This window comes from Octodon degus, unplaced genomic scaffold (assembly GCF_000260255.1).
Source record: "Octodon degus isolate 3935 unplaced genomic scaffold, OctDeg1.0 scaffold00033, whole genome shotgun sequence".
NCBI classification, from domain to species: domain Eukaryota; kingdom Metazoa; phylum Chordata; class Mammalia; order Rodentia; family Octodontidae; genus Octodon; species Octodon degus.
In genome coordinates, this window is record NW_004524609.1 from 15,169,224 (window position 1) to 15,177,012 (window position 7,789).

General features: G+C 44.6%; 1 protein-coding gene across 2 annotated transcripts in view; it reads right to left on the bottom strand.

Annotated features, from left to right (window-relative positions):
• Window positions 1–7,206, bottom strand: part of Slc25a19 (solute carrier family 25 member 19) — a 26,978-nt gene extending 19,772 nt beyond the window's left edge. For both annotated transcript variants that reach the window (XM_023714168.1, XM_004630099.2), the window contains exon 1: window positions 7,129–7,206. The gene's annotated coding sequence lies outside the window, so the exon portion shown is untranslated. The remainder of the gene's footprint in view (window positions 1–7,128) is intronic.
• Window positions 7,207–7,789: the final 583 nt, after the last annotated feature.

Sequence of the window (7,789 nt, forward strand, 5' to 3'; positions counted from 1 at the left end):
CTGCCCCCTGGTGGGCTGAGCTGGCCACACACACACAAATAAATAAATAAATAAAATTAAAAAAAAAAAAAAGACAGACAGAAAGAAAGAAAAAAGAAAGAGAGAAAGAAAGCAAGCAAACTAGCTAACTAGCTGGCTATAGCACTCTGAAAAGGGAGACCGAAGGGAATATCAGAAAATAAAAAGATATTCCCTTGTTGATTAGGAAGAACCAAAATAGTGAAAATGTTACTATTAACATACTTACTTAAATTGTTATACAAGTTGAATGCCATCGTGATCCAAATTCTAATAGCATATTTCACAGAATTAGAGAAAACAATCCTAAAATTCATTTGAACCAGAAGAGACCTAGAACAGCAAAGGCAATTCTTGGCAACAAAGGCAAGGCAGGGGGCCCTACAATTCCTGATTTGAAATTATACTACAAGGCTACTGTGGTCAAAACAGCATGGTAAAACAAAACAAAACAAAGCAAAGCAAAACAAAGAAACTAAACCAAAACCAAACAAGAAACAGCATGGTACTGGCAAACCAAAACCAAAACCAAACAAAAAAACAGAAGATTCAGAGACAACTCCAAACATACTCAGTCATCTTATCTTTGAGAAAGGAGCCGGATACCTTCACTGGAAGAAAAATTGCCTTTAATAATTGTTCTAGAAAAATTGGCTTTCCACATGCTGAAGATTATCTTTCATGATGCACTAAACTAAAATTGAAATGGATCAAACATCTAAATGTTGGGGCTGGAGAGATGGCTTAGTAGAATAAGTGCTTCTCTGGCCAGCGCAAGGGTCTGAGTTCAAATCCCCGGTTCCGCAAAAAAAAAAAAAAAAAAAAAGATTTAAATGTTAAAACAGAAACACTAAATCTGTTGGAAGACAGACTAGGTAGAACTCTTGAAGACACTGGTGGAGGCAGAGATTTTATAAACAACCCCCAAGCCCCAAACACATAGGAACTATCAGAAAGAATCAGCAACTAGGATCTCATGTTATTAAAAAGCTTTTGCATAGCGAAAGAAACCAGCAACAGTGTGAAGAGACAACCCAGTGTGGGAAAAAAATTTTTGCCCACTGTTTCTCAAAAGACTAATACTAAAATATATAAAGAACTAAAAACAAAACAAAACAAAACAAACCCCAGATCCCCCAAATTTTAATTACAGGGTCTCACTATGTGGATCATAGATTGGACTTGTGATCTGCCTGTGTTCAGCCTCCCAAGAGCTGATTACAGGCATGTGCTACCATGCCCAGTCTCAATCTCAGTCTCAGTGTGCCTCAGGGTTGGGCTGGCATGGCACACCCGGGATTGAACCCTAGGCCACTGTGTCTGCCTAAACAGGCGCTTTAATCTGCTGAGCTATTTGGCTGGCCTAGATCCCTCAAATTTAAAGACACAATCCAAAAATGGGCATCTGCAATGAATAGACACTTGCAGATGAAGAAGTAGAAACAGCAAGTAAATATATGAAAATGTTCAATGTCACAGGTCATTTGACAGGTGCAAATTAAAACAATGCTGAGAATTCCATCTCATTCCAGAAAGAATAGCTATCATAAAGAAATCAACCCACAACAAATGTTGGAAAGGCTGTGGGGAAAAAGGAACGATTCTTCGCTGTTGGCGGAGTGTACACTGGTACAACCACCATGGAAATCATTGTGGAGAATCCTCAATAAAACTAAAACTAGATGTTCCATATCACCGAGCTATTCTTCTTCTAGGTATCTCCCTGAATTTAAAAGCATCGCATCACATCACCGTGATATATGCGCACCCACGCTTAGAGCAGTAAGGGTTACAATAACTAAATCTTGGAAACAGCCCAAATACCCATCAACTGATGAATGGACAAAGAAAGTGTACAATGGAGTATTATGCCGTAAAGAAAGACAAGCTTGAGACATTTCTAGCTTAATGGATGCACTTGAAGATCATACTCTTTTTCTTTCTTTCTTTTTCCTTTTTTTTTTTTTTTTTTTTTTTTGCGGAACTGAGGATTGAACTCAGGCCCTTGTGCTTGCCAGGTAAGTGCTTATTCTACGGAGCCATCTCCCCGGCCCCTGACATACTCTTACGTGAAATAAATCAGACGCACATGTTTTTTTTGTTTTTTTTAAAATTTTATTTATTTATTTATTTGTGTGTGTGTGTGGCGCCAGCTCAGCCCACCAGGGGGTGGGGCTGGCTGGCATGTGGTGCTGGGGATTGAACCGCGGTCTCTGCTTTAGTTTAGCTTGTTCTAAGTAGGTGCTTTAGACCACTGAGCCATCTCACCAGCCCATAGACGCACATGTTTAATACTGCATTGTTTCTCTGGTGAGAAACTGAAAGTGTAGTAACCAAAATGTATAAGAGATACAAGGAAATAGGAAGGACATGCTCAAATGAGAAGGGGAACTAGGGAGGAGGAAGGGGGAAAGGAAGGAAAGGAAAGGAAAAAATATGAAAAAGGAGGACAAATGAAAACAAAAATTTTGTAAATAAGGAGATCAAGGATAAAGGGAGGGGAGGGGAATGAGAATTAAGATATATCCTGTGCAGGTACAAGTTCACTATAATGAATGATCATTTTGAATATCTAAAATGTACCAACCAAAAAGAGAAAAAATAAAATGCAAAATAATATAACCACCATGGACAACAGTATACAATGACCTTAAAAAAGTAAACACAAGGGCCGGCCAAATAGCTCAGTGGATTAAGGCGCCTGCAAGTAGGCACTGGAGCTGGGGGTTCAATCACCGGGCCTGCTGTGTGGGCCCTGTCCCCGGGATGCGAAGAGTCAGCGACTGGGTGCGGTGGCGCACACCTTTAATCCCAGCTCTTGGGAGGCTGTAAACAGGCAGATCACTACAAGTAGAATCTAGTACTGAGACTCTGAACACCCTGTAAGGCCCTTCCCTAAAATTAAAAAAAAAAAAAAAAGTAAACACAGATGTTCCATAAAATCCAGAAATTCAGGGCTGGCCAGATAGCTTAGCAGATTAAAATGCCTACTCAGGCAGATGCAGGGATGGGGTTCGATCCCTCATGTGGCGTGGTGTTGCATGCCAGCTTCCCCCCGCCAGGTGAGCTGAGATGGCAACTGAGACTGGCATGGTGGCACCAGCACTTGGGAGGCTGAAAACAGGAGGATCACTAGGAGTCCAATCTGTGTAGTGAGACCCTTTAGGCCCTATACTAAATACATTAAAAAAAAAAAACAAAACCAAAAACAGAAATTCAACTTCTAGGGGCCGGGGATCTACAACTGTATGCTGAGTAAAAGCAAATGGGTACAAAACCAGGATATCATATTACTGCATTTATATGAAATGTTGGACCATATACAAAAATCTCAAGCCAGGCATGGTGCTGCATGCCTATAATCCCAACACTTGGGAGGCTGAGGCAGGAGGATCCTTGTGAGACCAAGATCAGCCTGGGCTACAAAGTGAGCTCAAAGCAACCTGAACGGCATGGGGACACCCAGTCTCAAGAAGAGAAAAAAAAGTCTAATGACAACAAATTAATCGTTGCCTGGGGCCTGTTTTTGGAAAGGATTAACTATACAGGGGCTGGATAGATGGCTCAGTGGTCTAAAGCACCTACTTAGAACAAGCTTAGCAAAGCACAGGGACCACGGTTCAATCCCCCAGCACCACATGCCAGCCAGCCCCGCCCCCTGGTGGGCTGAGCAGGCCACACACACACACACACACACATACACACACAAAAATAACCAAAAAACCCTGCCAAAAAAAATAATAAAATTTTTCAGGCTTCAGAGATAGCTCAGCGGCATAAGCACCTGCCTGGCAAGCACAAATATCCCTGGTACCGCATGCTGTGGGGGCTTCGGAACCCTGGGTGCATTGTGGGGGCCCGAAAACGAGTGTTGGGGTACACACCTGTATTCCCAGCACTGGGGAGGCAGAGACAGGAGGATCACTACAAGCCTGAATTGCGCAGTGAGCCCATGTACCAAATAAAAAAATAAAATAAAAATGTCTTTATTTTGGAGACAGGGTCTCACTATGTAGTTCAGGCTGCTCTTGGACTCACTATGTGGCCCAGGCTGTCCTGAAACTCACAGAAATCCTCTTGTCGCCGCCTCTCATGTGTGGGATTAAAGGTGTATGCCACCATAGCCCACCTATGGGTATATGCATTTTTTTCCCCCCTAACCCTAACCCCAACCCTAACCCTAGGGTATATGCATTTGATAACACTTATAAACCTATGTACTTAACATGCATAAATTGTAAACAAATTCCCCTTAAATTTACTTGAAGATAAAAATAACCAAACATGGTGAATTCCTACATTTCGAGCACTTGGAAAGCCAAGGCTGCAGGATTACTGCCTGTTTCTTGTTTTTTTTTTTTTTTTTTTCAGAGCCAGGGATTGAACTCAGGCCCTTGCGCTTAACAGGGAAGCGCTTATTCTACTGAACCATCTCCCCAGCCCTACTGCCTGTTTTGAGCTACATATTAAGACACTGTATCTTTTTTTTTTTTTGGTGGAACCAGGGATTGAACCCAGTCCTTTGTGCTTGCCAGGCAAGCGCTTATTCTACTGAGCCATCTCCCTGGCCCAAGACACCATATCTCAAAAGAACAAAAAAAAATTACAAATAATAGCTTTGTTGGGGTTTGATCCCTGGCGTGCTGTGCCGGCCCTGCTCCCGGAGCACCACTGAGACAGTGACTGAGAACGGGTGTGGTGGCACACTCCTGTAATCCCAGCGCTTGGGAGGCTGAAAACAGGAGGATCACTACAAGTCTGATCTGTGTAGTGAGACCCTGTAGACCCTATGCTAAATACATTAAAAAAAAAAATAGCTTTTAGAGTTGCCATATCAAAATATCATGGGATAGGCTCTTTTACAACAATAGCTTATTTTCTCCTGGTTCTGGAGGCTATAAGCCCAACAGTAAGATACCAGCAAGGCTGGTTTCTTCAGTAGTGGCAGTCTCCTTGGCAGGCAGAAGGTTGCCTTCTTTTCTTTCTTTTTTTAAGCTTTCTTTCTGTGTCTTCACATGGTCTTCTGGGTGCAGATATTTTTTGCTCTTTCTTTCTTTTTTTGAGACAGGGTCTTGGATGTAGTCCAGGCTGGCTTCGAACTTGTAGCACTCCTCCTGCCTCAGTCTCCTGGTATGTACAGATATTTCTGTGTCTCTGTATTTTTAATTTAAAAATATTTTTATTGGAATATTTCTTGCAATACATGATTACAGTCATTGTGGGAAGTATGTAATTCTGTATTATTTCAACTTGCTATTACAAAAAATAAACTAGGTAAGGGAATGGTGACAAATACCTGTAATCCCAGTACTCTGGGAATCTGAAGCAGGAGAACCAATATAAATTCAAGGTCAGCGTGGGGTACATAGTGAGTTCAAGAACAGCCTGAACTACATAGCCAGACCCTACATAACAAAACAAGTAGCTCAGTGCAAAGGCCCTGGGTTCAATCTCCAGTATAGAGGTGTTCATTCTCCACATGGGGGACTAAAACTAAATAGAAAACTGGTTGGTTGATTTGACTGTAGTACCGGGGGTTGGATATGGAGCTTTTCCACTGAGCTACACACCCAGCCTGGTTTTTTTAAATTTTATTTTATTTTTTTAAATTACAAGTATCTGCCATCATGCCTAGCTAAATATAAGATGGTTTTAAAAGAGACTTTAGGTTTAACCCTGTAAAAACAAGGAGGTACTGCCTACACAATAACAACCCCCACTGCCCTGTCCTATGTTTGAGGTACCCTTAGAGGGGTCTCAATACAGCATGGCAGATAGATGCTGAAAACCCTCTGTTCTCTAGGGGATACTCCAGTCCCGGCCCTCCGAGCAGTGTCAAGTTTCCTGTGGTTTGCAAGGGAAGGAGGAGCAAGCCCAAGTGTCAGGTGGCCCAGCAGTTTCAGGAGGAGAGGAGGATACCAGGCTCTTCCCTCTGGATGACCAGCCTGTAACTGCATGATTCCCACACGAGGTAAAGGGTGGTGGGCAGGCTGGGTTGTGTGCAACTTCTTTAAGTGAGCGGTTCTCCATCGGGACGTAACCTTAGAGCTCTGGTCAAGAAGCCCGCGTTCCAGCTGTGCCTCTGGGATGCACCTTGCGTAGGTTTACTTAGCACGGGCTTGGTTTGCTCTTCTGAAAAATAGGAATGGTGGCTGCCCTGCCTGACACAGATCGCTAAATGGATTATGCAAGCTAAAATATGTGATATGTGTGGTACGAAAGGTAAACAGCCATACACAAATGAAAAAGCTTTTTTCCAGAAAAATAAACTATAAATTCTTTATTTTATTTTTTATTTATTTATTTGTGTGTGTGTGTGTGTGTGTGTGTGTGTGTGCCCAGCTCAGCCCACCAGGGGGCGGGGCTGGCTGGCATGTGGTGCTGGGGGATTGAACCGTGGTCCTTCTGCTTTGTTAAGCTTGTTCTAAATAGGTGCTTTAGACCACTGAGCTATCTCACAGCTCCTACAAATTCTTTATATATGTTACACACACATTTTTAACATTATATATATATATATATATTACACACACACACACACACACACACTTCCTGCCAGTTTAAAATCACCCTGTATCAATCACTTAGCAGATAAAAATGAAATCTGACTACATCCGTGACACAGCCCTAGAGATGGGTGCTAGAGGAGGGTGGGCAGGGTGCCTCTGAGAGTTCGCCTGCACCTGTTCCCCGCTGTCACCCTCAGGTCCCTTTTTAAAACTCCCGTCTCCTAAGCATCCGCTGTAAGCAGCGTCTCTGTCTCTTTTCCGCGAAGACCCCACGGTCGCGGCCACAGGTGCCCGGCGCTGAGTGCCAGCGCCCACGTGCTCAGCGGAGGGGCTCCGCGGGCGGCCCGCGTGGACGCCGAGCGTGCGGTGTGCCGCGGCGTGCGCCCTGCTCCCCGCGTCCGCCTGTGCAGGTGCCCCCGGTGAGCGCGCGCGCGCGGAGTTTTGCCTCAGGCGTCCCTGAAGATGCAGCTCGGGTCCAGGTGCCACAAAACGAACAAGCCCCGCCCCAGGTGAGTCCCAGCGAGTGTGCGTTCCCCGCGGTCCGTCCCGGGGAGCAAGGGTACCAGTCCCCAAGAAGACAGTGTAAGTAGAGGTCACTCACCGACTCAGCGGACGCGTCCGGGATTCCCAAACTCTACTCCCTCCTCCTCCCTTCACGCAATCTAACCGCAAAATTCCACCGCCCTTCTAAGTAACTGACGGTTCTCTGAACCAATCAGCGCAAAGATCCCAAAAGAAACTGGACCAATGGTATACGATCGGGGTATGGCTTTTGCTTCCCGCAGAGCGTCAGTGGGTAATGTAGTCTTCCGTTACTAACCCCGGCCACAAAGCGCAAGGCTTCCTGGGAGGTGTAGTCTCTTGGCGCGAGAGAGCGCGCAAGTTCCGGGCGCTTCGGAAATAGGCGTGTCGCAAAGTCGGAAGGGCCCCACCTTCAAGGTCCGGAGGCTCAGTGTTGTGTGGACGGAAATCACCCTGAGGGGTGTGAAAGGTTAGGGCGTGCTGAATTTGATCTTCTTAGTCCCGGAATCCAGATCTCTAAAATCGGAAATGATGGCGGGAAGCCTACCAAATTGCTAGAGGACGAAGGAAGGAAATAGATGGTCTCTTATGATCAGAATGTATAATGGAGATTTTCACCCATAAAGTTTATTATAAGTAAATTGATGTTATAAAGATATTAGCCGGGCGGGGTAGCACATGCTTGTAATCCCAGCACTGGAGAGGCCGAGGCAGGAAGATGGTTGCGAGTTCGAGGCCAG